This window comes from Struthio camelus, chromosome 14, assembly GCF_040807025.1.
Source record: "Struthio camelus isolate bStrCam1 chromosome 14, bStrCam1.hap1, whole genome shotgun sequence".
Taxonomy (NCBI): domain Eukaryota; kingdom Metazoa; phylum Chordata; class Aves; order Struthioniformes; family Struthionidae; genus Struthio; species Struthio camelus.
In genome coordinates this window covers 5,918,428-5,945,225 of record NC_090955.1, presented here as the reverse complement: position 1 = coordinate 5,945,225, position 26,798 = coordinate 5,918,428, and the positions used below count along the sequence as shown (strand labels likewise).

The 26,798-nt window shown below is 42.9% G+C and overlaps 1 protein-coding gene across 19 annotated transcripts in view; it reads right to left on the bottom strand.

Annotated features, from left to right (window-relative positions):
- The window catches only part of FOXP1 (forkhead box P1), a 388,378-nt gene that overhangs the window by 239,790 nt on the left and 121,790 nt on the right, over positions 1-26,798 (bottom strand). For 5 of the 19 annotated variants that reach the window (XM_068907674.1, XM_068907708.1, XM_068907673.1 and 2 more), the window contains one exon: positions 22,878-22,935. The exons of the other annotated variants lie outside the window; for them this stretch is intronic. The gene's annotated coding sequence lies outside the window, so the exon portion shown is untranslated. The remainder of the gene's footprint in view (positions 1-22,877; positions 22,936-26,798) is intronic. 19 annotated transcript variants of the gene reach the window in all.

Sequence of the window (26,798 nt, the reverse complement as noted above, 5' to 3'; positions counted from 1 at the left end):
GAACCACCACTGACAGCCCCACAAGATGTCCCTATCTGTGCAAAAGATACTAACCCTTTCCGTATAAACTAAAATAACATTAAATTTAATCAAACCATTCAATTAATAAATCACTTCAGTGGACATTGCAGCCCGAGCCCCGTTTAATTACATGATTTTAAAAATATTTGCACACTGCAGCCACTAAGATTGGCTCTGAGGTTTCATAATACACACTTAACACTCGAGTTGGAGAACAAATTTATTTAATAAATGCAGAGCTAAGTGCAATAATGCCTCTCCACTCAAACTGCAAAATCACTTAGCATATCCTGCGAGAAAAAGCAAATAAACTTTTTCCCTGTTTAAATGCCCGTCGCTGCCACCGCTGGATCTGGCTGCACCCCACGTCAAGGTGCATCCAGCCTGTCTGCCGCATCCTCCAGCTCCAGCCCCATCCCTCCCTCCCCGATTCTTCCCCTCCCGCTCTTGCTGTGATGCTCTTCTGCCCTCCTTCCTCCTGGCTCCCCACTGCGCCTCTTCTCCTGGTCTCCCCACCTCCCTCCACGTGCTCTGGCTCTGCCAATTCCTAGTCCTCATCAGCCTCCCAGGCTCCTCCTTGTAGCCCTGAGCCTCCCCCACCTGCAGGAGTGCTGTGGCGGGGGGGAAAAAAAACACTATTTGCAAAAACAAAACAGGATGGAGGGAAGGGGCTGGGGAGGAGAGTGATGGAAGGAAAACAGTTGAATAAGGCCAAGCAGAACTCCACAATTTCCAACAGCAGCAAGGGAAACGTCTCAGCACTGGGATGAAAAAGCAGAGCCACCACCAAAGCGTCTTGCTCCAAGCGGGACTCAGGTCCTCGTACAGGCATAACGCCTATATTTGCAGGATGGAAGAAAACCGTGTTACTGCCATATGTAACTAGGCGTGACAATGCGGGAGAGCTTGAAATATATGCGGACTGAATGGTGGCCTTAAGTGACGGGGCTAAGAGTTTGCCACAGCTTATAGACACAGCTGTGTGCAGCAGCACAGACTTTGCATTCATTCATATAGAACCCAGCTTTAGGTTCCTGTGGTTCTAGCATGCTTTTCTGTACAAAAGTTGAGCCGCAGAAATAAATAGGTCTATATTTGGCCTGCCCTGGATTCAAGAAGTTCTCCACAGCACTTTGCATAGAAACAATCTGAATTAATGCAGGTTAAGTTTTCAAGACTATAATATTCTTTACCAAGCCAATGGATGCACCTCTAAATTCACTGCCCTGACAAATAGTAGAGCTCTTGAAAGTCTGCTTGTATTAGTTTTATGGATCTATTCTACTGCTTAAATCAGGTCTCATTAAAATTACCATCCACACAAGTTCTCCCACTGGGAAATCTACATGCCAGAGCTACTCCAGCTCCGCAGGCGGTGCTCGAAGGGGGTTGCATATCGCAAAATAGCCACGGACGCGGCGGGGGGAGGAAGGCGAGCAGAACAAGAGGACTTCAGGACAGCAAACAAGTTCCTCCTTATCCTCCTCTGATTTTTATCAGTGCAACTTCTGCTCAGGTGGTGCAAATGTACCCACGAGAAGAAATGCTCCTGCCAGAAACGACACCGGGGGGGGGGAAAAGAAGAAAGAAAAAGTGTCCCTCAAAAAGCCAAATCCAGCCTCAAGCCTCCATTTTAGCGTTGAAACGGCAGGCTAAATATGCAAACACTGCACCTGACAACTTACGCTAAAGCATATGATCTGCACACTGCCCCTCCAGTTTAATTTTTAATAGTAACAGTACTTAAATCTCCGCATTAATGTATTAATGTTCAAATGAATACAATTAAAGGCATCTCTATTTTCTTCTGTGCTCACGACCTGGAAGATCTCTCCAGCGCTCATATTTGTGGGGATTATTACAAGTATATTCTGTAGCAGTTGTTTTGGTAAAGAAGCAAAAATCTTTGCCTTTTAAATATAAAGTAACAGGAATAATGAATAATATATCTTCTGATTTTTGTTCTGCCATGATATATATATATAATGATATATAAAATGTTCATTTATTATTATCACACATCCTAGGAAGCAGACATGCAAAATTACTTTTTTTTTTTTTTTTGTCTTATAAGGGTCATTTATCATACAGAACGTCCTCCAAATAGGTAGTCCTAAAATCCCAATTTACAAAGACATTTTTTAAAGCTGAATTCTTCAAACAGGGCTACTTTTCTGATGGTTAAAATAAAAACTTTATGATATTGAAATATCTAGATTTAAGGAGGGAGAAGTGTTCTGCATTTTCTTTTAGAAGCGCCTGCTCCTGACAAATTAATGTCTGCCTATTATTTGTACCTAAATCTTGCCACATTTATTAGTAACAAAAGCACTTGTGACCCTCTTCAGGCTATGTGCATAGAAGAAAAGCATTTACTATGAGGGCATTAATTTTTATCACAACATCTGTGATCTTTGGGTGGGGAAAGGAAACACTGTAAAAAACGAAGTCTGTATACACAAACTATCAGTCAGATTTTAACACTTCGGCAGAATAATGTAAAGCTTTTTTTTTTTTTTTTTTTTGCTGTTAGCAGGCGCTTTTTTTTTTCCCCCATTCCATTTTTCAATATGTAAAATGACAAAATGCAAAAACAAAAACATGAAAATGTGCTTGTTAGGGCTGGCCTAGTTTTTTGAAACATGCACAAAAATAAAACCCACTCATAAGATCTTATTTTAATATGTAATAGAAGAATCTGGCAAACATTAGCCAGGATAAGTCTAGCCAGCGAACACAGACTAACGTACTAGTCTGCTGCTTTTAAGCAAAATGGAAATTTGATCTTGTTCTTCCAACGTACAAGAGCAGTTTCTTCAACCTAAAGAGCGCTGAATTAACATCCCGCCCGAGCGCGCGAGGGGAGGTGGCTGCTTGACTGAACAGTATGTTTCTGCTCAGATCCCTGGCTCTCGCCACACAGCTGTGCCAAAATTTCAAGTTTTAATCATCTTATTTGCTGTCAATTTGAAGACGGCGCCCTCTCAGTTCTCGCATCTCCTGTCTCTCCTTTGCCAAAAGATGGGGCTGGTAAAAATAAGCCCACGTAAATGCATGCCTTTTCCCCAAAGTGACATCCCCGCGTGCTCTGGCTTTCGCCGCCGCCTTCAAGCCTGGACCCGGCACCCACGGGGCTAGAAAAACCCAGCAAACCCCAAACGCAACCACGACACACCTCTAAAATATTTTCTTTGCGCCCAAAACTTCCCTGAAGTCGTGCAGCTTTGAGGCAGCGGCCTCCGGGGAGGGCAGGGAGAAAAAAATGGAAAGATGAGCTAGAAAGAAAAAGGGAATCGGAGCACCCGAGTCACCATGGATAAAGACCCCGAGGAGGAGGAGGTAGAGGGGGAGGATGACAAAAAAAGCGCTTAATTATAAACCCCAAAATGTTAGAAAACCAATCTCACGCTGACAATTTGTGTATTTTGGGGACTACCTAAGGATGAGGAAGGTTCGGCCTTAATCAGCTGTCTTTTAGCAGGCACCCCCAAAGCGCTGGCGCTGAACTCAACGGGCGATCCCATTAGAGCGGAAAGAGCATGTAAAACGCCCTTGAGAAACCCGGCTAACGCCACAAACAGCGAGGAAACCACCGTTAAAAAACTCTTCAGTTTTCAGACTTGGGAGGCAAAGGGCAAATATTGAAAGAAGCCAGAGATGGGAAGGGCAAGAGGACGCTTTATAAAAAGCGCACTTCATGCGGCCCGTGCTCCTGAGGTGGGCCGCATCCCTCTCGTTACAAACACCGGTTTTACCCCGGTAAAATAAAAAAGGAGATGAAAGATGTATGAATTCAGGTATCAAAGGCAGCCTGAACCCTCCTGTTTGGGCCTTCTCCTTCTGATCGGCAACAGATGACGTTAAAAAAGCTGCTTCCATTTACAACTTGCACTTAGGCCACTCTCTATCACGTCAGACGCCCTCTATCAATCCATATTTACCCAGGAAAGATGACTCGAGATGCCGCGTAGTGCCCGAACTAGACTCCCCGTCTCACGCTCAGGACGGCGTGGAAACCACCGAGCTCCAGCGCGCACGGGGCAATCGCCCAGCAGAAACGATCTGGGGGCAGATAACCCCCGAAAGCGGGTAGGCGCCGCGAGGACTGCGAGCCCTTGGACGTCCGCTGGAAGAGCAAACCTCAACTCCACGTGCTCTTTCACCCCAGCCCAAGACCCAGCAACAGCGTAAGGACTGTGGAGAAGAAAGTCCGCGCAGAGGGACGCGATGCTGGGACCCTACAAGCATTGACTCCCGCTATTAGCCCTCCTGAACAGCCACCCGGACTTCAAAGGGCCGCGGACCAAATCACGGACCCAATCGAGCCGGTGTCTTATCTACCCCGACAGCGCAAACAGGTTTATCGCAACGGGCTCGGGAACAGCCACGGAGACTCCCCGGTCTCCCCGCGAAGACCCGGTACCGTTTGAGACGTCAGCTCCTCCGCCTCGCAAAGCCCTGTTCGCCGCAAACCCGCTCCCCGCTCACCTGCCCTTGGATCCGGTCCAAATACTCCCTGCAGCTCCCCGCTACATTTTATTCTCTCCCGCGAAAGCTTTGGCAACTGAAATCTATTATGATGTCAAAAGGTAGCTGACAACATAAAATGTATCCCGCTGAGTTGATGCCGCACACTGCTAAATTTACAACAACATAAGTATCATAAAAATTATAAGAACTGCAAATTAACCACTGATTTTTTTTTTAGTTCAGTGACATAAATAACAGTAAAGATCTGGATAACTTCCAAACATCTTTACAACTGTTTAATTTGTCAAAATCCATCAAGTGTATTTTAACCACAAACCTGTCCTCTACAGTGCATTAGTTTTCACATACTTACACTGGCATCAAAAGCAACAAAAATCACGCTTATATAATTACTGTATCCTGATGTATCTTTCCACAGTCACGCATTCATTTCTGCTTTTCTTCCTCGGTACTTCTTTGCTGACACTAACTGTCACCAATGTTTTAAAAAACATTTGTGCCAAAAAAAAAAAAATTATTACTATTTTCCATTCTTCATCGGTTTGCCTGGGACACTCAAGGAGGAGTGTTTCTTTGTTTGCTGATTTGACCATTTTTCCACTCACGTGTTGCGTGTACCTCACAAAGCTTGCGTCAGCAAAGCCTTTTATTTACTCCGTTATTTGTGCACCAAGCGTTGTGAATGTACCGCCGCTTTTCCAGCTGCTGCAATAGAACAGGTAAATATCAAACATTTGGGAAGGAGCTTCTATTGTCTTTCCTGGGAGGGGCCAGGAAGAGAAAAAACTCACTTTTAGATATCTCTTTACTTTTTAGGGTAGATTATCAATTATTGTCTTTTCTAAGACATAGATTTACTGAAAAGAGCACATTTCTTCCACAGCCATTGTAAGGTTAACTCAATTTCAAGTCCAAATTTATTGAACTGATAGTGCGCAAAGTCTGGGTCTTACTAAAAAAAAATATACAAAATTTATTTCTATTATCTGACCTAAAATAGGTCAAATTAAAAATTTCAAGAAATGTAAATATAAATTACTGCTGCTTTTGAGCACTTGAGTTTACAAGTAATAAAAGCCCCTCCAATAAAGATCCTACCAAAAACCAGAATTTAATCAACTTCTTTAGGGCATGAGTTATAATTTTATGGCGTTTCTGCATGAGGCCTGCAACACCAGAGTTTAGAACCTGAAATATTGCACCTCATCCCTGCTGCAATACAGATGTGCAGATTTCCTTGGTTTGACTGATGTTGGTGGGCTTGCGGGGGTGGAGGTGGGCACCAGCAAACCTGCTGGCCACCAGCGATTTCTTGGATTGGCCCATCTTCTCACACGAGAGCTGATGCTGAGGGGACGCTGCACTGTTCCTGCACTACCACAGCTAGTCCACAAAGCCTCAGCTGCCGTCAAGACCAGGCAGTGATGCACACATTGACTTGTCCCCATGTCCCCACAAACCTGGCATCCCAGGTCCGGTGACTTGATCATTGAAAGATGCGTGCTACCAGGTTGTCGCGGCCAGGTCCCACGGGCTAGCAGGAGCAGCAGCACAACATGGTTTTCAAAGCAGCGTAATATATACTGCAAGGCGTTATACCACACTGATTTCAAGCCCAAATCTCAACCACAATGGCAACCCATATGGAAGCTGGAAAGGAAGTCGAAGAATCGGGTTTGACGTGATAGGTTAAACTCCATCCCTCCCCCAGTTAACCATACAGTAAATCTTTTCATGCTGCAAGAGCAAAATAGAATTATTTACCATGTGTCTTCAACAATAAGATTTATGCTCAAAAAGCAAAACGACACAGAATATAAAATAGCTCTAAAAATTAAGCACCTAGCGATACATGGATTTTGGAATTAATTTTCTCACTGTATTGTTTGCAAGAGCACTATACTTAAATGGACACAATTCATTCAGTGACACCCAGAAATACCATGCAAGCGCTGTGGAATGATATAAGTAATTCAAAGCTCTTTGATTAATTCTAACATAATTGCACATAACTGGAAAAAAAATCACAGCAAGTTGGCTTGCTATATTGTATTGCATAAATCAGAAGTGCTTCCCACAAAATCTATCCTATCCAGACTATTTTATTGAAGCAACATATAGCTGTTAAAACAATTTTTGAGTGATTTTGATTCTCACTGCGGTGTAATGAGTAATGAAGAAAGCACAACTTTTTTATTCTGGTTTACAGTGATGATACACGTTTCTTCTTTGACTAAATCCTCAGTGACTCAGTTCTACCTGTTTGCAACAAGAGGTTCTCACGTATTCCCCCTACGATGAAAAATAAGCCTTCAGCTATCCCGTTCCCAGCTCACACGGAGGGGAAGACTGTGGGGTGCCTGCAAGCTTCTCTAACTCGTGAGCTCGCTGTAGGATAAGATCGAACGCCGCGGTGTCCCACTAACTTACAAGCAGCAGATAGCTACCAGTACCACATAACACCGCCTGGAGATGAAAGACCCACAAAAGAGAGCTCTTCACAGGTAAAAGGAGACCCTCAGCATAAACCTGAGGGTCAAGGTTTCTCACTTGATTCAGGAAAAGATGAATGGCTCACTGCCTTTAAAACTAGTCCTATGCCTTAGCAGTTGGCTTCTGCAACCATCTTGCTCTGTGCTCCATACCAGACTTTGAGACTCAAGCGTCTCTTGCCAGTAACGTGCCATGGGAAGGCTATAGCTGCTTTGTCCTACATGGGGCGTAACATTTTCAGGCCTGGAGACTTAATTATGACCTACTCTAATTGGCACACAGTGCTAAAGTATAAATATTAATAACATCAACCAAAAAAAAAAGTGATTAAGGTGGCAAGCTGAAGACCGAATCAATAAATCAACAGTAATCTTTTTTCTTAATCACAGTGGCTACTCCACCCTTTTTATTGATCTTTTCCTTTTTTGTCCTTTATTTCACTATAATCTCCTGAATCTTGATTGAATTAGTTCCCAACAATTGCACACCTAGCCAGGAGAGAAGTCATGCTTTAGTATTAAAACCCTTGCAGCGGTAGCTGTATGGCATTGCTGAGATCAACCTTTCATTTCTCAGCTTCTCCCTTCTCTTGGTTTCCATCCCTGAATCCACTGGGCAAACCGAACAACTTGGCGAACCTGTTGGCAGTCACAATTTGCTCCGTCTCGGAAGGATATAATTGTGATAGATCTGACCCGCTCCTGGTCTCTGTGATTTATGAGTGCATAGGTTTAAAGGAACCTTCATTTAACTGTCTTACTGTAATCTGAAAACTAGCACAAAGAGCAAACCATGTATCTTCTTTAGACATATCTGTTTATCAAATGTTTTACTCCAATGTTCTATACAGCATCATTATGGTACTTGCACATGTTCACCCTAAGTATAAATCTTTAGCACATCCTACATGCCTCTGCAGCAGCTTTCCTGGAAACGGCTTTATTGTGTTCTAGTAAACTTCATTCTTGTTATTTACTCTCCTTTAAAAGAAAAGTTAGACTTTACTGTATTTGCTCCGAGCAAAGACAAGTTTCTGCCTATCAAAAGACAAGTTTACTGCAAGGACTCTGGTAATAATGTTGATAATGGGTAGAAATTACACATTTTATAAGGGAGAAGACAAAGCACTTCATGTTTCATAATAGCTGCGCTCACATAGTTTCCCAAACTGTGCTTTCATACAAAATTATAGCCTTCTGTCCTGAGTGACCTAACCTGCAACTATTTAGGATAGATATAATGGGGCACACCGTCAGCCACAAATCAACTGGTGCACTGGCTTCAACGGAGACTTTGCAGTTGGCTTCCAACGACCTGTAAAGTAACGAACTGACCCAATACTTTCAGCATAGGGCTGAAAGCTGCTACTGAATGAAAACGAATCAGGCTAGATAAACAAGCAAATAAAACTTTAAAAACCTTGAGAAAATAAAAAGGAGCCTTTCGGTTGTGAGCTGAAAAGGATCTGACATTTCAATTAACAAACAGTAATTACAGATATTACTGAACAAAGGAAAAGGAAACTGAAATACAGTGAGAGAGATAATCAAGTACGAAGTGTGCTTATAGGACGCAAGCCCAGCTGGTAGACATTTTGAGAAAGTCGGATATCCCACACAGAGCCATTAATCCTTATCGGGATCTGCACACACCCACACCACGGCCGACGTCAGATTCGAGGATCTAGAAGGGTCCATCCTCCTTTCTGACTATTTCTGTCCCCTTCATTTTTGTACATCCACTGATGCTGCTCATGACGGCTCTACACTACACAGCCTTCGCTCAGTTTGGGTTAAAGCATGAGAGGAGCTTCACCCCATAGTTTTTTCAACTTTTTTCTTTTTTTCCTGTAAAATGAAGTAACCGAACCGATCCCAGACCGCGTTTCACATTAGAAGAAGTCGGTCCTGAAACTGGCTGAGATAGAAATGATATGACCTGACTCATGAACAACATCCAGCAGGTAAAGACAAACAAATAGCAGTAGCTAGTCAATGATGATCCGCAGCAACGTCCGGGAGACTTGTTACCACGTAAGTAACCTGCCACACAGCGGATACAAATTGTCTCCGATTTGATGGCACCTACCTGCAGAGAGGAGCATTATCAACACGCTAGCGCGCTCAGATAAATGGAGTGCTATTTCCCTGGGCTGCTGCTGTCACTTTCTCCAGTCTATCAGCCCCTTTTCTTAAACCCATCGCTATTTTTATTACACTCCTTAAAATATGAAGCGGGAGACTCCTTTTCCTGAAACGCATTGGCTAGATAGATGACGCCTTTTAAATAATATTCTTTTCTTGCTGTCCCTGATCCTTGCAATGTTGTTGCTTACTTTGGAGGGGGAAACAAAATCAAACAGCAAGCCATATCTCTCCATTCCAAAGGGAGTGGTTTCCCAAGAAAAGCATAGTTTTGTTCCCTTGCTATTTCCTTTCGGCACTGCAGACAAGCAGGCAGCAGACCTGCTACTAAAATTGACCACAGCAGCTAGAAAACAATGCTAATACTGAAAATACCTGTTGCAGTTTCTGGGCAGCAGGTGGCCTTCTGCAGGGGGAATGATTTGGATGGGTAAAGTGGCTAATCGTTTCCAAATTCTGAATTTGCTGGAAGAACAGTAAAATTATCAGGAATCAGACTTTAAAAAGTCTAAAATTAGATGGGATGCTACTGAAAAGGAGACGAACTTCCAGCTTTATTTTAAGAACTGAAATTGTGTTTCCTGATTCCATTGCTGCAGTTCTTCTGGAAAGGAAGTTGCCCCATAAGCAACAGGCAAAATACAGAAAAACTTTTGGATTCAAAAATATTCTCCCCAGACTTCTGTAAAAATAAAATCCAGAGGCTGGTATAGCACACTGGTCTTACTGTAGAAGATACAATGCCAAAAAAAAAAAAAAAAAAGATGTGTTCACTAATACAATAGATCATTGTGCTCACAGATCTACCACATATGTTACTCCAAGGGCTCTCAACCTTAGACTTGGAAAGTCTAAGACACTGGAGCCATGATATATAAAGTAAGACCCAAGTTCCAAATATTTGATTTAGCAAAGTAAATATGGTTGTTTTTATTGGGTGCAACAAGCATTTTTCACAGAGTGAAGAATTATGGTAAACATCTGCTAATCATACTCACAAAAGAGATCATTGTGTTTAAATCCAAGGTCATATTAATAGCTATATTTAATTAATAAAATCCAACAGTAATACTACCCAAGTCTCCAACAACGCCTGCTTCCTGACACTCAAGGACCTATTCATTAATGGACCCCTTGTATTGTTTTTTTCTTGATATTGCTGCTAAATTTGCACAAAGCTTTTAGGCCATACAACAGATGCTTGACCTAGAAGTAAACTGCATCATGTTATGCTATGTGTCTCTGGGGTATTACACCACGTGGACATACTTTCTGAACACATGCACTAACAAAATACTGGACTATCCGATATTCCATGAAGGTGGTCTTGCACTTCCAAGTTTCCACGTCTTCTGAGCAATGCGATAGGCAAGGTGGTGACACGCTCTTCTGAGCTAAGAGATGATATCTTTCTTTGTTGAATCATGCATTGCCTAGATGGAGGTTAGAGCTGCACCTGCATTTTCACGTGAACCTTTCTTCTTGAAAAGAAAGGAAAAAAAGAAACTCTAGCTTTTCAAGAAATTGTGGATTTCCTTCAGACTTCTAATCTATCCCCCTGGTTAGATCTGGCAGGGTAGTCTGTCCATGTGTTTATAAGTTGCACAGGCCTAGTGAATTATTGGCCAAAATGAACACAGCGTTTCAGTATTTTCAGTTCACTTTGCCTGTTAGACACGCTGTATAGAAGTTGCTCATCTCAAGCAGGAAAACAAACCTGATTTTCGCTTACTCAGAGGTAAAACAGCACAGCTTTTTTTCAAATCTCAAGTATCCAAGATGAAACTGATACAAATGACAAAAGAACCAGTCCTTAAAGCTTCTAATTTTCAATAGGTCACATTTAAAGAACTGGAGAGCTTTTGAAAAGGCTTCGTTGTGCACCCAAACTTCCTCATGTAACTACAGTCATTGATGCTTATAGATTTTTTTCTGTGAAAGATAAATCTCGTTTGTTGTGTGAAAAATCCTTGAATGCACTGATGTTTATTCACTGAATTTCCATATATCCTTTACACTTGAAGTTATTTTCTCTTTTCCACAATGTATGTGGAAACCATGGCATTTTATATATTCTGCACAAGTTGCTCACACCATACTGCACTATTTCCATGTTATTATATACGTTGCAGTAGCGTCATTTCCAATTCATTACAAAACACTGCACACTTTTATGCACCAGATGTCCTAGCTTTGGTAGGACTGAGCTATTTTCTACCCAACCAGTCCTGAAGGCAAAATAGTTGCTCATGTATGTTTGCATACGGCCAGGTCATTTCACCTACCTGCATCAGACTTCCACCCTAGTAGACAGGTACTTTTTCTTACCCTCTTTTAGAGAAATTTCACAAGGGAGCTGAGAGGGAGAGTGGAGAAGGAGTGGGGGAGAAAGGGGAGATGAGAGTAGACCGTGAGACATTATCTTTTATCCTCCTCTTCAAATACACGCAGGGACTTGCAGCACTGGATACAATCAGTCCACAAACTAAGGGCCACAAAAAGGATCACACTACATTATACTAAATTTAAAGCTGGGTACGTGCATACAGGCATGCGGAACAGCAAGATAAAATAGTCGGTGAGTTTATACATACGTTCACAGCTCTAGATAGTAAGTTGCAATAAATAGCATAAATAAGTTGCGGGTAATAATTCTTAGGCTAAAGTAATTCATTAGCCATTTTGGCATCACACTTAGGAAAAGCATCACTTTGATCTAATGTATTTCCGTGCACTCTGCTATCTTCTGCACCGACTGTGCTTTGTTGAGATGAAGGGCTTTTTAATCCAAATCAGAAAGTGATGCTTCTGCACTGATGCTCTAATTTAGAAGTTATAATTAACAGACTCACTGCTAATCAGATCTCATCATACCTCCCCTAAGGCCTCAAATGTGGGAAACACCAGAACCAACGACTAAAGGTGCCTCAAGATAGCATCTAAATTTGTGCTTACAATTTGGTGTGTTCAAATGTACACATGTGTGCAAAACTGGTAGGAAACACAATCTTGTGGTTAAAGTGTATGTACAGAAATCAGGAGGCCTGAGTTTTGTCTCCACCTCTGCATCTCTTAGGCCAAATTAGTCGGGATGTAATTTTCAAAACAGGGAACAGTCCGTTGCCTATAGAAAGTGCATGGAACGCTATCCCACGGAGCTGACATACTAAATTGCATGTGCTTCTTGTAGAGTTGGCCCTTACCTCTGTTCAAAACACTAATCACACTTCAGGGGTGGGGAAACTAAGTTTTTACTCCCAGCAGCACTGCATTGCCCGGTGTATTAATCTGTAAAGTCAAGACACTTAGAGCAAAATGCAACTGTACTATTGCAAGTAATGCAACTAACAAAACATACTATTTAATCCTGCTTCTGTAGATTCACATTTTGCATGTGCAAAGGCAGAGCTCCGTACCCACAAACAAGTACTAGAACCACCATGGATTTCCCTTGGGAAAGTTAGCATGGTAAGAACTGGAAAAAGGGGCTAGCAACGTTTTTATCAGGGGATCTTATTTTTGCTCCTTTTGCGCCTTGCATTGCCAAAAGACAGGCTGTAAAGTTACCAACGAAGCACAGCTCGGGGCTGGGCACAGCCTTCGCGGGGATGGGGGAGCTGATCCTCTTCTTCCTCCCCCACAAACTGCACAGCAGGCAGAGCCTATAGGGGAGCCTCTTTAGTTCCTTTGGTAAGTCTGCTCCTATATTAGAAATAGGAGCAACTAATACAGTCAGTTTGTAACAGGCAACATCTTCCACAAATTTCCCTATTGCATGAACCCTGCAATTCAACCCCTGCTGCTGCTGCTGCTATTCCTGTCGCCTTGCACACTTTTCTTCCCTGATGGCACTCAGCAAAATGAAGCTCCCTTTGATTCGTACTTGTCAAAAAAGCCCCAAGACTGCTTTGCCACACAGAGACTTAAGAGCGTACTTCAGACTGCCCCATACGGCAGCCACGCTGCTTCTGCCAAGCTCCACTCCTTTGGTCAGCAGCTGCCGGGGTATTCGTATATCATCTGCTGCGTGCCCAACCCAAGGCAGCTGAGCCCGCACAATTAACATTTCAACATCCGCGCAATTGCTGCATCGCAAAACCTCACCATTCATCATTTTGTCATACCAGTTAACCAAAAAGTAAGTTAGCCTGAAATTTTTGGTACAGGCTCCCTGGCTGCTGGCTGCCCAATTCTTGCATCCACACTGAAGGATCATTCAGTGGAGACGTTCAATTTAGCAAAGGGTCTGCTTTTTTATAAGCTCTATACTTGTTCAGTTGAACCCACCAAAGGTCACACTAACTCTTTGGCTTGGAAAGCGCATCCCTTCATTAATATAGGCACAGTCATACGCAGGATGTTTTCAGAGCGGATGAATTCACCAATCTTGGATGGCACACTTCTGCCTATGGTTACAGAAGATTACCCAAGGTTTCTCCTGGAGCTGGCTCATCCCTGACCTCCATTTCCTTCATGCCTGTGGTCAGACCAAAGCTCGCTGCAGAGGCAGCGCGGGGGCTTGCCAGTAGCTGGAGGTTTGCCACCAACTCATTGGAATTTGCCACAAATGCACAACCGTCAGCACGCACAGGGCTTGCTCGGCCACCTTGGATCCCACCCACCGTCCTGAAAACCAAACAGCTTCTCCTGCCCATCTGCAAGTCCCACCGGCTCTCCAGAATGAGCACAGCTAGAGAACACAGGGCGAGAGGCAGGCAGCCTGCAACGTGCCCGTCCCTCGCTCTGCTCTTGAGAGAGCAGCTGGTCACGGTTGCTCCTGATCCAGATGTGCACCACTGGGGTGAGCACCAGGAGAAACTTCTCCAGACAGCCAAGCTTCTTCAAAAGGCTCCTGAGCCCACCCCAGCAACAGCCTGGAACTAATCAAACCTCAGAGACAACTGATTTTGCCTTAAACCCTTCCTGTAGATGTTTACATTTTGACTTGCCTGTCAACTAGCACCAATCTGAAATAGGCATATTTTGTATAAAGCCAAAGATAAGCCTTCCTGCCTTATGAAGTTACACCATTCCAGATTAACGATACAGAAACTGCAATTTATACAGGTGACACTAAATGTTATTTGGAGCTTTTCAGTAACCAACTAGTGCTTTTTTTCTTTTTTCTTTTTTCTAAAACGTTGGCATACTTCTTTGATACAACTCAGGGAACACGAGATAATGCACAGATCATTCAGCAGAAATCCTGCTTTCAAAAAAACGGATTAATTATTCACTACATAACTGGCAGGCATGCTTGCAGTATCAAATCTTGATAGAGCATCATTCCTCTAAAAGAGATCCCTGACACTTTTACTGTATCTTTAATTTCCTGAAAACAAGAGTTAAAACCGGTTCAAGGAAACCAAAAGGAGAGGAGAGCAAAATGCACAGTGCATATGCTGGAATGCCTGGGAATAAAGTTCTTTGCACTTTCCACACAGGGAGCATCCACAGAGTCCTCTCCTGGCTTAAGAAGTTTATTCCTCATGCCAGTTTCTATTTTCTATGTAAAATCGTGCCGCTGCCTTGAAAGGAACCGCAGGTTTCTGTTAAGCCAAGTTTTCTTTGTGAATTAAGAGCAAAATGCACAAATTCACCGCTTAAGAATTAAACATAGGTATTTTTATTGCAGCATGAGCAGGTTTTCTGAAAGGTGAACGAGAGCTCACAGAGCCAGGGAAGTGTTTATAAATACAACATTTACTCTTGTACAATATTTGTATTTTGCTTAATAAAAACAGAACGCGATCATTCAGTATCAAGAATCACAGCACAAAATTTGTATCCTTTTCCCAAGGCAGAAATCCTAATTCATTTTCCATGCTGTACATTAAAACTCCTGCCACTGCAAACAGGACATTGGGGTTTTTTTTTGGTCTGGGTTTATTTTTTTAAAACAGCACAGAGAGAAAAAATAGTAGATGGTGTCACTACAAACACAACAACACGAGCCATAAAAATGAAAAGAAACCTGATTAAGTCAGTTTAACTAAAGCTTCCAAGTTCCTTATCAGTACCTGGGATGTATCTGGAAGGGAGCTTTCCCACCCCAAAAGGAAGTGCCAGGGGTGTTCCCCGCTCCCAAGGGTAGGCAAGGTTGGGTGGTTTGTCCTGTTGTGATTTAAATACGAAGTGATCCTTACTCACTGCCATAAAGTTTGTTCTGAGCATGCCAGTACATGTCACCCTTCCCTTTGCTTTGAAAGGCAACATCCGCCTCCATGCCGAGTTCAAAAATGTTTAATGATTTAAGCCAGCTTACTGCACTTAGGTGAGAACACAAAGCAGACTGCAATGCCTAATATCAGTATCAGCGGTTTTTTTTTCCACTTGTGAATACGTATATTTAGATCAAATAGGCTTTTGGTATTGTTTCTACGTGCCTACACCCAAGCCTACTGGTACTAGAAATCCTCTCTTCAGTATCACGATTTGAGGAGAAAGCCATGAGACTTCCCATTCTCCAAGGACCGCCAGTCTCCTTAAACATTAACCTGCTACTGTGCAAAAGACACAATCTCGAAGAATTTCTGTCGCAAAAGAACAAGGAAAATAGCCCAATAACCAAGAAAATGGAGCAGTTTCGCAGATTGGTGTGTTAAAGTAATATAAAGCAATTATGTGGTTGGGTGAAGGTAAGGAACAGAACAAAGACAGAAGGAGTTAAGGCTTTTTGGAACTGACGGGAAAGTCTGATTTAGGAACAGAGCAGCATCCTCCAAAACGGCAAACAAAGAGGCTGCTTGAGACAGGGTTCAACACCCACTGATGCGACGGACAAAACTCGACCGTGCCCTAGGTCAGGCTCCAGGAAACAGCCCCAGCTATCAAAAACGTACAGAAGCACACAGCGAGTTCCCTTTCAGCGCACCAAGCGCACCACGAGTAGGAAAACAAAGCACAACACTTTTTACAACAAACTGAAAGTTTGATTCTGATAACAGCCAAAACTGCCACAAAACGTTTCTCTGAACAATTAAGCAATTCATCGTATGCTCAATTCACGCTTTTTTCACAACTAGGCGCGTAATTTTGTCTTGTTAAACAGGCGCTGAGAAGCACTAGCCCACTGGTACAACTTCATTATTCCTCCAAGTGCCACGTGCAGGGCAGCAGCATGTGTTAGGTAGTGGGTGGTCTTATTTCCAGCGCTACAATATCTACACCACAACAAGGTGCTTGGTTAAACACAGAGCCCCACATTTAACTCTGCTCTTCAGCCTTCTATGTTTAAGGTTTGTAAGGGGATGCGGACCAGAGCCGTAACTACCAAAACTGGCAAAACCTGGCAGATTTAGAAGTGTTGAGCATCCGGTCCAGCGTTTGGGGGATCTATCACACTCATTAACTGCTCAGCTATGAGCTACCAGCCCACGGCAGGCACTTGATAGTTAAGAAAGCGATGAGAATCATCAAGGTGCAATTGAACTGGGGGCGCGGGGAGCGCGTTTAGCTCATTGCATTAGCAAATACCCATGCCCTGGCCTTGCTGTTTCCTAAGAGGGGTTGGGAAACCGCGCTGGGGGAATGCATTGCCTAGGGGCTCTGCTTCATGGAAGGAGAAAGGCAAAACGGCCGGGAAACGTGGGGCATCAGGAAGGTGCTGCCTCCCCGCCACCGCTGCCCTGCTTTGGGCTCTGCTGCACCCCTGTGCGTACGGAGGCAGAGGTGCCTGCCCCCGAATCGGCGGTACGCCCGGGCTGCAGCAAGAAAGCAAACTTGGTGCTAGGAGGGGGTCTGGGAGCATGTGGCAATCGAAAAATTCAGATTAACAAACTTCAAGGCAACTCCGATGTATGAAACCACTCTTGCCCCTTTCTTCAGTTAGATTTTGAAGACTGTAATTAGCACACTGGATGGTAAAGGGGAGGACACACAGCAAAGGGGCACCGAAACTCGAGAAAAACAACCTCAGCACAAAGGGTGACCAGCATTTGCCCTGATAAAGTTAAAAGATTTACATGAGTTTTACCGAGAACAGAGTTTGTGCAAACGCACTAGGTACAGAATCGCCAAAAAAAAGTTTTCTTTCCCAGGATTAACTAAGGAGTGCAGTTTTCCTTTCTGTTTTTTTTTCCAGTGTGGGTTTGTACAAGCAAACCTTCTTGCAGAAATTGCTTGCATTTTAAACGTTATTGCTAATCTGCAATGCAGCGTACGTTTGCCTAGCAAAGTCATTAAAACACTCATGGGTCAGGATGCTGAGGTTGCACTCATGATTCTTTATAGTTACAATATTAGTAAAGTATTTACTAAATTGACTACCACCTACTTTAAGTTAAATTTGCTGACAGATAAACTGAGCATAACCTCTGGCATTTTCAGGAGTTTTCTTATGAATACATATATTTTGCATGCTTTTGCATGCTAGGCCCTTTCCAAAACGCTGATTTGATCTCTGATATCAAAGCTTACTCACTCCCTTAAAGGTACAAAAGAAAGAGAGCAGTAGCCTGCATGTGGGTGAACGAGACTTCAGTGTATCCATGAGACTTGCTCTCTTTAAATTTAAAAGCAGTAAAAGAGCACTAAAAAACCCAAATTATTTTGCATGGGTTGAAAAACTCAGCTGAGGAGAGATTTAAAAAAAATAGGAGGAATAAAAAGAAATTATGATTTGCATAGTTATAAATCATTATAAATTAATTATTCTTTAGTAAAGAAAGCATTCATTTCACAAGGGCAATCCAGCTTCAAGAGAGTGCACTATCTGTTAGCATCCCAGTCTCAAAACAGACATCTCTGGACAGATTTGTTACAGTTTTGTAGATGCTAATGTGTAAACAGAGTGTAAAATTATTTTTGGGCCTGTAACAGGATTTAATGTGTTTAAGAGGTAGTCTTATACCTCTGTAACAAAGAGGCTTACAATATGGTAAGAACGTATCACAAAATATGTAATGCTTTTAACAGATAAATCCTCTTGGCAAAGGCTGTAATCTTTCAAACTTAATTGGTGAACTCATTAACAAACAACTGCCACTACAAGAAGAAAGACTATTGTCAGCGACTTATCGGGCAGTGAGATAACAAACTTAATTATATTGTTTTCAGTGGATTTACATTTGCTTCCTTTAGGACACTAGATTTTCTAAACATTTTTTTTCCTTGGCTGTATGCAGTTTTTTTCTCTGCAAGAGAAAAGCAAACCTATCTGCAACAAATAGGAAAAAGAAAAACAAAAAGAAAATCATTGCTTTGAACTCAGCACAACACAGTCCTGAAACTTCTGTCTTTATTAATCTACTTGTAAAAAGTTATAAGCCTGTAAACTAGTTAATTTATGAGCCATGTTAATAATTTGTTCACATTTGATCTGAGGTTTAGCAAACACGGTTTCCTGGGACGTAGGAGGATAATTTGCAGGTCTAGCTCGGCTCCTGAGGGGGCACTAACTAATTTGACACCGTAACATGACATTGATGGCAGGCACTCACTAATGACCGGACCGCTAGATGCTCCTGTCATCCTGTCGTTTCAGGGAAAAGCAAGTTTCTTCTTATTGCCAAAAAAGTGCAGAGTGCTTCTACTAATTATTCAGACATGCACTATAATGAGACTCTTCGTGCTTACTTCCAACATACTAACCACTCACTGAAGCTCCCATTTGTCTGATACGGTGGCTGATTAAAATTTGTTTCTTGAATAGTAAAATCACAGCTTAAAATAAAGCAGAAAGGATAAACAGCCTTTTATTCTGCATAAAAGTCAGAAAGTGGCCATTTTGGTTTCAGGCTGGTTTATTGTCATCTATTTACATCAGAAGAATAGAAAATTGGATTAATTTTTAATAGTACTTCCTAAACAACATATACATCTTCAGAGAGTTTTACTGTCTGGGTCAGTCAGGACATAAATTCTGTGGACAAACGGTGGTGGTTCAGAAGGTATTTTATTTTCTTTCTCGCAGGAAAGATGACATTTTCTAGAACAGAGATTTGTACCAGACAAATTAGAGGCTGAAAAAAAGAGCCTATTGTTCTTTCTAATTTATATTGTTACGAGAACTGATTCCTCTACCTGAACTTTGAAAGCTCGTGAGGACGTTCCTCAGCACGGAACGATCTGGATATAGAAATAAAAAAAGGATTTTAGAAAGATGAACGGTATTTTCCAGAACCTACGCTTACTCCTTACGTTAGGTCCTGATTCAGCACTGACTATGGAGCACGCTGTAGCTTTTTATCAATACTATATTTGAAATTCTGCAATTTCCACAATTTGCTCTGCAGCAAGACAGAACTGCGATCCACAAAGCGGTCAACGTACCCAAAAGAATATGTCATTATGTTAAATGCACAGATTGAAGATAAACTACTACCCTGTAAGGAGCCTGGATTTCTAAAGATAACACTTAGCTCTTTCTGAAAAGCAAACCCTTCTAAGAGCGTTTCAAGTGGGCCACCCAAAGCCTAGCATGTGCTACTGAGTCATTTAGAAAAACGTAATAAACTCGAAAGTGTCATACACGAAGGCGAAGGAGACGTCTGCTCCAGTCCTACCCCGGGACAGTTTGCAAGCCCTTACTTGCTAATAGCTCTCTCGTGGTCTGCAGGAATTCAATCAGTGGTCTTCCCTCAGATGCCATAGCTGTATTGCAAAAGCCACAGCTATGCTAGGAACACACTGTCGATCCACGGTGTGGGTGATCCCACACCACGGACGAGGCTGAACAGGCCCTGAGTTGTACCGCGCCCCGTCCTCACCCCTATCGCAGCAGTTACAGGGCTCTACCTGCTCTGTGCATCTTCGGCCTCCTTGCTCTTAATCAGCATGCTTATTGCTGACTTCCTCAGATCAATATCTGTATTTAGGAGTGGTTTCATTGACATGGAGCCCGATGCTTATGATTCTGATGTTGTTATGGTTCATCACCCTTTCCCCCCTCCCCCTTTTTTTTAAAAAAAAAAAAAACACAAGGGGGAATAGCAAACAGGCTCCTGTATACTAGCAGGAAGACGTAGATCGCGATCAGCTAGCTAAGGCTAAGGATTAAAAACCTGAGTCTCATCCGTGCAGCAGTGGGATCGCCCTGCAAAGGAGCTGCCAGATCGCACAGAGGCGCAGGCTACTCCTTGAAACCATGACACAGCAGCCGATCAGACACTTCGCTTGTGCCCCAAAATATTCCAGAACTCAGTTTTCAAATAACTTCTACCAACTGCAGCACCACAAATCTATTGCAGAGTGGCACGACTTCCGAGACGAAAGTGGAAGTACATGTTTTGAGAGCCAAATCAATACAACATAAATACTTGGTACATGCTGCTACATGTCATTGTGAAGTACAACACGTGAAGGGCACGTGAATCATCAGCTCTGGCACCTACCCCAGAAATACCTCAGGCAGCACTGTGCAGGAAAGAAAAGATCAAAAAGGGATCCCAGAATCACAAACTGAGACTCAGCTCCCACAGCAAGATGCACTTAACAGCATTCATCTCTTTGGAAAATAGAGGTACTGTATCCAAGATACGATACTGCTAACATTTTCCACACGGCTGGGGATGGGTTGGTAAGTGGCCTTCTCCTAAACAACATCATCTATATGTGCCAGCTGTTGGAAGAGCGAAGACGTGATGCATTTCGCACTCTGCTCTCATAAACAGAAAGTATTAATTCAGATAGAGGAGGAGAAGGGCGTCATCAAGCTTATTTCAAACCAGATAATGCCACGTCCGATCGCACTGCGTGGACGCGCTGCTCTGGCCTCCTCCCCAAGCATGCCAGAGCGTGAAGAACGATCCTTTTATACCAAGTGTGACTTGGCCAACTGTAAAAGGCAACAACTAAAAACTTCCAACCCCTTTATGTCAGTTTAACTGCTAACTCGCAATGGATTTGGTTACACTTCCCGTCCAGGGCAGGTTCTCCCCCAAAGCTGCCTAGAGAATTCTTGGGCAAGAGGAAGCAGCAACCACTGAAGAACAAAAAGAAAAAACAAAAAAACAATTTCTCACTCATGGTTTCAGTAACGAAGGCCAGAGCCATGCCACTCCCTGCCCCAGGGTGTGCAGCCTGCGGGCAGCACGCTGGCAAGAGCCATGCCGGTGCCAGCTGGAGGAGAGCAACCCCGGCATCGCTGCTCCTGTGGCAGAGAGCAGGGAAGTGTCCGAGGGAGGACGTGGTTACGGAGTGACACCAGCCTTGACCGGCAAAAGAACAAGCAAAGAAGTCCCATGTGCCTCCAAAGATAACTCAGAGGGAGGTGAGGCATGAAGGATGCTGCTCCCTCGGAGAGCACCTGCGGAAGAGATAATCCCCTGCCGGCACGAGGAGCGACTCTCTGGACAGACTGCAATCACAACGCTTTTCTGCTCCTGTCCCTAGGGCCACGAGCAGCCACCACGCGGCATGCTTCCCCACTGGGACACGAGCGCCCAGGGCTGGCTCGCCGGCAAAGCGGGCGAAGGGCAATAGCCCGAGCATTACAACTCCTCTGCAAAGTGAACAGCTAACCAGACTTTATAAAGCACATGAGAACAGACCAGGGCTTACTGAGGTCTATAAAGCTGGCAAAGCTGTATGCGTTGGTTAAAGCAATGTCAGGACCGCAACTAATCAGGATCTAAGTGGATACAGACTTGGGGGAAAAAAAGGTCTTCTCACTCCCAGATTGCTTCAGTCCTTCCATGCCTCTCTATTTATTCATGACTGTACTTTAAAAAAGCCTCTCCCCACCTCCCTTCCTGCTATTGCAAAAAAGGACAAGGACTTACATCACTCAGCTACCGATGCTTAGGGGTACTTCTCTACGGCACACGCTCTGTGCCTGTTAGAGCACTAAAATGGTTTCACAAATGTATTGCAGAGTTTTATCACAAATGTCATTTAGCTAGTTAGTGGATAACAAAGAATAACCAAAATTTGCTATTTTTCTTCCTGCCTGTACTACAAATGGTAACACGGAAGAAGCAATCCTTCCAACATACCCCAGACTGTGCAAAAACCTATGTATGAAATCACTCACTCCAAAGACTAGTTTTAAGGCCAGGCATAAATGACTATATGAAATAAGGAAGTAATGGTTGCATTGCATTGAGCCAAGTCAATGGCATCCACTCATAGCACTCTGTCCATACTTGAGGGTACATTCACTCCCAGGTCACAGTTTGGTAAAAGAGGCAAAAGTAAAACTGCAAGGTGGCAACTAGATAAAATAGCAAGAAAGTTTAGTTTATCTCTGGCTCAAAAAACAAGCTATGAAGAAGGGAATTGGCGATTAGAGGTGCTGTGAAATCCCACAGAGATGCTTTGGGGAAAAAGGACTGAAGTGTATGTATGCGTGTGTGTGTGTATGTATGTGTGTGAGGAGGACAGCAGGAGGGCGACCTTCTCCCTTGCAAGGCAAAGCCAAGCTCTACCCAGTGATCAGTGAAGTTAGCTAGGCTCCTACCTTTATAAGTTGACGTGTTTGATTTTAGAAGAGAAAGAGACAGATTTGTGGTGATGTTGCCCTTGGGCTTCTGGGATTTTGTTTGTTTGTTTTTTAAAATAATTTAGCAAGTTATGCCTCCATGTAACATATGAAGGTGATTTGATGTGGTAATTACCTATTACATTTGACAAGGTAATTAATGCAGCAAAATACCACTGTACAATGTGTAAACTGAGTTTGCTATCATTAAAACACGTGTCTGCTTAGCAAACTGCTCTGCTCATAAAAAAGGGATGGAAAACTCCCAAGCGCACATATTTTCTCATCTAGAAAATGTAAGGACTGACCTTCAGCTTCAAATATGTTCCTGCCCAAACAGACATTCTCTAACAGGACCAGAGAACTCTAAAAAAACAAAACAATACAGAAAAAATTAGCAGCATCTTCCAGGAACAGAACAGAGTTTTGTAGACATCTTTAACATCTCAGGTTGAAATACCCAATACTTCTACCTCAACACTTGCTTACAGCTCAAGAACACAAAACTGGAAGACATTTTTAAGGGATAGTATTATTCTTAGTTCTGCAATAAATACAACACCTGTTTATTCCTCTCCTTTCTTTCAAAGGCTAACGTATCCTCGAAAACTGTTTTCCTTACAGAAATTCCCCTCCAGTATCTCAGGTATATCAACTTGGAACGCAGCTTTGCGCTACTCTTGGAAAATGAAAACCAGTAACATCACTGAAAAAGTGCACAACATTTTTCAATTACATTAAATGCTTTGGTGATCTTGGTCTCTACATGAAGCCACCCAAGCATGCAATGACGTAAAAGAGAAGTCAGAGACTCGTATGCAAAACTAAATACAAACTAACAGGAACAAAATAAATATTGTAAATATTACTATTGTCAAATAGTAAAATATTCCTAACCTACAGAATCCATTCACAGTAGTTGGGCCTATGGAAAATAAAGTCACATTCTTGGTTAAAGTACCCAAAACAAACCTAGAAACCTTTATAGGTTCTGCACTGATATATACTTAGACTTTCCCCAAGTTATCTGCAGCAGCGTTAATACCTACTTCCAGCTCAGATTTCTAACACTGCTGTTTTCACATTAAAATGCCCTAAACACTTTGTGGCTTGAAGTAATCCTGAATACAATGTAAATCTGTTTGCACAAAGAGACTAGCAAAGAATAAGAGAACGCCACAAGCACACACACAGAAAACCCAAGAGATTTACAGGCACACGTATTTAATCTGTAATGCCACATTTAAGAATTTATTATCCTTATTCTTATGGACCGTATCCTCAGTGGCTCCTGTAAGACGCAAAGCGAGCCAGTACCCTGACATGCTCTTTATCAGCCAAGGAGCCCTTGGAAATGCAGGGAGAAATCCACCAGCTGAGCGTGTTTCCAGCAGCTCCCTCTTTGCACTAGGGCTGTTTCCATTGCAGTAACCAATGCCTGTACCAGAAACACTTCTGTGATGAGTACCAAAACTAAATACATCTTCTCCCATCTATTAACGCAAAGAAATTTAGAAAAGTACGTTCAGAGGAAGAAGTCCCCTAAAGAAAACACCTAGGGAAATGCTGATCTTTTGATGTTGATGAGATGTATTGCACTTCAGAGCTCTCCTCCCTCAGATTCAGCAAACACCAAGACTCACGTTGAGACAGAGACATGTGTGACAAGATGGGCTAAAAAAATCCACACAGATGTTTTTCCGGTGGTCTCTGTAACCCTTGCACAGGGGCTTGTCTCGGGCACCCTCGGGCTCAGCAACAGGGCACGGCTGGGGCTCATTACACAGCTCCCGAGCGCAGCTTGCAGAGCGAGCAAACCTCCCTGCCGGCCAGACCGGCGCACAAACGCACCACTTTCCCCAGGCCGTATCCCAGCGCCTCTCCTCCCACCAACGCGGCCTTTCGCTCCCCTTGCCAACGCATCCCAACACTTGAGCAAGGTGCCCGCCAGGAGGAACGTGATCCTCGCTTCACTTCGCATCCAAGCACCAAGTGGCAGATTGCAGAAAAACCTCTCTTTTCTGCAGGTTCTTCTATTACTAATACTTTTATTTTTATTACACAGAGGTGAGAAAAAAAATGTGACATTTGACTGAACTGGAAAAAAAAAGAAAAAGGAAAAAAGTGCCTTCTGTGAGGCATGCACATTTGAACGATTCAGCAGGCTAAAAAGTCTTGGCTCTTGGTTGAGCAGAGCAGCTGCCAATCTCTTGCTTGGACAAGAAAAGTCATCCAGACTTGGAAACGCTGGATACAGAAGTATTGGGAGAGCCTGGATTAGATGAGTCAAAACACTCTCCCAACCCTGCACTCCTGTCAGGCAGAGGAGAAACTCCTGGTAAAAGGAGGACACCATAAAGTGCTACCACGAGTGAACCTGAGCTCCCCGAAGCTGCCCGATGCAAATGTACGGTTCCCTTGCAACAACTACGATTCCAGGTTCTTTGAAATAACATCAATAATACGTAACTCCAGTTCAAACCATTAACACCACTGTCGCTTCAAGAGTCTTGGAAACATCACGAGTTGGTTGGATCATGGATCCAACGTGACTTCAAGAGGCAATTTGGAAAAGCTTCTATCTTCACAAGACTTAGAAAAAAAATTAATTAATTAGAATGGGTTCATTTCTGAGAGTAAGGAGGAAAAGAACACTGAGTGGCTGCAGCCTTGTCTAAATTCCTCTGCACTTACATAAAACTATAAATTAACATTGTTTTTTCAGCATATGAAACACTGAAGTCTTCTTGTTCCTATCGCTCATGGACTCGGTCTGGTAGTACATAAGGATGTTGTAACACCTTTTGCACTCTCTCTCCTTATTAAAAATTTTTACAATCGCTTTAAATAATTTAAAAAAAAAAACTTCAATCCATCAGCAACACTTTAAAGGTCATGTAGCACAGTCCTGGGAAGTGACTGAGAAGTTCACAGTTCTCCACAACACTTAGTATTTACAAAAACAGCCTCTCTTACACTTGCAACAAACAAAGATGAAAACAAAACTCATTCCTCAGATTTTTTTCATAAAGGTAAAAATGCTTCACACACATAATTGTGTCATACATTGAGAAAAGTTTTTTTTTTTCCCCAATATTTAAATTATTCATCAGGTACAGCATTGTTTTACTGAATTAAATGCTTGATGTACAGAAAAGCTTATTCTTTCAGAAGTATAATTTCAGCCTCAGCTCAATTATATTCTTAACGGTAGCTAAAGAGAGTTTTGCTAAATCATTGCAAATGGTATTTTCAGGCACTGAGAAAATTCAATCTTGCACCTCTCCCCTTTGCTCTCCTCCCGAGCCTTTAACTATGTTGTTTTCTTGCAATTAATTATTTAGGTGGTTCCAGTAGCAATATATTATTATGGCTGTACAGTCACATAGACATTAGCTGAGTGGTGAAACAATTCATTGCTGCTTCGTGCCACCTATGGCTTGTGCTGCCTGAGAAAAGAAATTTTGCTTGAACTTAAAACTTGTTTCAACTTAGCGATTCAGCACTTCAACGTTATTTTTCTGGGACGTAACTAGCAATAAAAGATTGCTATAAATACATTCTCCCTCATTCGTGCACTACGTAAACATAATTTAATGGTAGTAATTGAAATATGAATAGGATGCCAACACCTCAGGCTGACTGACGCGACATTTAATTTATACAATTAGACATGAGGGTGGGGAAGCACAAAAACAATGTTTGTTAGTTGCATGCTTTACGGAAGATGTATTTTCTCTGTTTATCTGTCCTTGTTTCGGTTTGTCAGGGTAACAAACCTTTGTTACAGGTTTGACTGTACAAAGCAGCGAATTAGCCCTCGATATAGCCTTGCACCGTGGACATCGAGAGGAGCTTGCCATTAACTTCTCCAGGAGCAAGAAAGGACCCTAAGGCAAAGATATCTAACACAAGCCAGTCGCTGGGCTCTGAAGCGGAGACTCGGGTCCCCAAACTGCAGAGTATCAACGCGATACCCCTTGGGCCTCGGAGGGGGGTACCGGCCACGAGCAGCGCGGCGATGCATCAGTGCTGCTGGCACGGGGAGGCTGCAGCATTTCACCTGCTGCAGGGTGAATACAAGAGCAAAGTTTTAACTCTTTGAAACTGCCCCGGCTTGACCACCAGTCCACTGAATTCAACGTGAAGCTTTAATCCTCCTCATCCAATGGGTCTCAGATCTAGCCCTACCTAACTTAGCGTTTCTGAAGACTCAACGGTTACGTTCC